This window comes from Babylonia areolata, chromosome 34 (assembly GCF_041734735.1).
Source record: "Babylonia areolata isolate BAREFJ2019XMU chromosome 34, ASM4173473v1, whole genome shotgun sequence".
In the NCBI taxonomy this organism is placed as follows: domain Eukaryota; kingdom Metazoa; phylum Mollusca; class Gastropoda; order Neogastropoda; family Buccinidae; genus Babylonia; species Babylonia areolata.
This window is the reverse complement of record NC_134909.1, coordinates 8,634,088-8,636,587: the sequence shown is the minus strand read 5'-3', so window position 1 is coordinate 8,636,587 and position 2,500 is coordinate 8,634,088. Positions and strand designations below refer to the sequence as shown.

Genomic DNA, 2,500 nt, shown 5'->3' with positions numbered 1-2,500 from the left:
TTGGCAGATGTGGTGTAGCGTATATGGATTTGTCCGAACGCAGTGACGCCTCCTTGAGCTACTGAAACTGAAACTGTTACTGACTGTGCATGACTTCTGTGTGTGTGTGTGTGTGTGTGTGTGTGTGTGTTATTTTTTGCTGGTGATGTTATTCTTATATCATACACTACTGTAGGGCTACAAAGCTAACTGGATGCACCAAAGTTCGAGGCTGATAGGTTAGATTTGACGATAAATCTGGACAAAACGACTGTAATGGCTTTTCGAAAGGGAGGGCATCTTTCAATTCGCGAAAAATGGTTCTATGGTGACTGTGAGGTTAAAGTAACACATTCTTATAAATGTTTGGGTGTTCCCTTTACAGCTAAGTTGAGTCTTCGGATTGCATGGATGGAAAGTTGTAGAAAAGAAAAGAAGGGAGTGATGGAGATTATAAGATCTTTAAAAAAAATTAAAAAAACAACCCTTAACTGTATCGATTTATCTGTATCCTGGAAACTATTTAGCTCACAAATTGAACCAATTCTAACATATGGTGCAGAAATCTGGGGACTGTACGATAATCAAGAAATAGAAAAAAATTCACACATATGCAATTAAACGCTTCCTTTCGGTGCCTTTGCATTCGTCCAATAAAATGTCATATGGTGAAACTGATCGCTACCCACTACATAATTATAAAAAAAAAATCAAATGTATTAGATACTGGCATAGATTAATACAGCTCCCACTGTCAAGAATAAGCAGACAAGCTTATGGAATGATACTAAATCAGTTAGATTCTGGGGGGAAAAAAGGTGCTTTTTTTTTATAAAGAATGTCTTAACTACACAGGGCTTTGGGATTGTCTGGATGTGTCAGGGTGTTGGCAATGATATGAATATTTCTCGCAGAATTTAAAGACAGATTAATTAATTCGCACAAACAGGATTGGCATGTCCACATTGAAAAGTCAGGTTCCTCTCTTTTGAGAACATTTTTCAGACAGAAAAATATATTAAAGTAATAAGTAATAAATGGCACAGAACAAGCCTGGCTCGATTCAGACTTAGAACTTTAGGCCTAAATGCTAACAAAAAATGGTTCTCTGCTAACACGTCCGTACGGTCCCCTTGTCCTCTGGGTGGTGTTTCAGTTGAAGATGAAACTCATGTGTAAATATTACGAAGAAATTCGAAAAAAAAAAAGTAGCTTATTTTCAACGGTGAAAACTTAAAGAACATGAACCTTACTAGTATGCTTTTGATAAATGATGAAGTAAGAATGAGATCACTAGCAAAATTCATCGCCCCAGCTTGGGATTGTCGGGAAAAAAAACATTAGCTTCGGGAATCTTATAGTTATCGAAAAAAAACACTGTTTCCCTGATGCCAGTTCCACAGTTTATAATTCTGAATGACTTTGTAGAAAGTTGGATGGTCGAGCTTTTTTTATTTTCCTTTTTAATCTTATCAATATGTCGTATTTTATGATGTTGTTGTTGTTGTTTGTAGTTGATTTTCTTTTTACTCTTAGCAATGTGTCAATTTCTCTGTAAACCGTCGTTATTCTTTTGTTCATGCATTGTCCCCCTTGCCAAAGGATAGTATTGTCAATGGCAATAAACAATGTCCGTGTCCGTGCCCGTGCCCGTGTCCGTCTCTCTCTCTCTCTCTCTCTCTCTCTCTCTCTCTCTCTCTCTCTCTCTCTGCCACCCCCCCCCCCCCCCCGCCCCCTCCTCCCTCTCTCTCTTGGACTCTCCATCAGTATCTTTCTTTCGCTCTCTCTAACATACATGTTAATAATATATATATTACTAATGGTGTGTTACTTTCTCTGTCTCTGTCTGTCTGTCTGTCTCTCCCTCCCTCTCTCTTCCCCTCTCTCTCCCTCCCTCTCTCTCTCTCAAACAAACAAACAAACAAACAAATACACAAACAAACAAAGATACTTCTAATTTGGGATTCAACCTTGCGATTTATCAATAACACGGAACGAGTTCAGGTACAATACAGACAGACCCCTCTGTGTAGTTGCTCACCGTGTAGTGATGTGTTGACACACCTCAGTGTGTAGTTGCTCACCGTGTAGTGGTGTGTTGACACACCTCAGTGTGTACTTGCTCACCGTGTAGTGGTGTGTTGACACACCTCAGTGTGTAGTTGCTCACCATATAGTGGTGTCTTGACACACCTCAGTGTGTACTTGCTCACCGTGTAGTGGTGTGTTGACACACCTCAGTGTGTAGTTGCTCACCGTGTAGTGGTGTTTTGACACACCTCAGTGTGTAGTTGCTCACCGTGTCGTGGTGTGTTGACACACCTCAGTGTGTAGTTACTCACCGTGTAGTGGTGTGTTGACACACCTCAGTGTGTACTTGCTCACCGTGTCGTGGTGTGTTGACACACCTCAGTGTGTAGTTGCTCACCGCGTAGTGGTGTGTTGACACACCTCAGTGTGTAGTTGCTCACCATATAGTGGTGTGTTGACACACCTCAGTGTGTACTTGCTCACCATGTGG

The 2,500-nt window shown here is 40.8% G+C and overlaps 1 protein-coding gene across 2 annotated transcripts in view; it reads left to right on the top strand.

The window, feature by feature from the left end:
• Positions 1 to 2,500, top strand: part of LOC143277492 (uncharacterized) — a 37,156-nt gene that overhangs the window by 19,908 nt on the left and 14,748 nt on the right. The window lies entirely within an intron of this gene.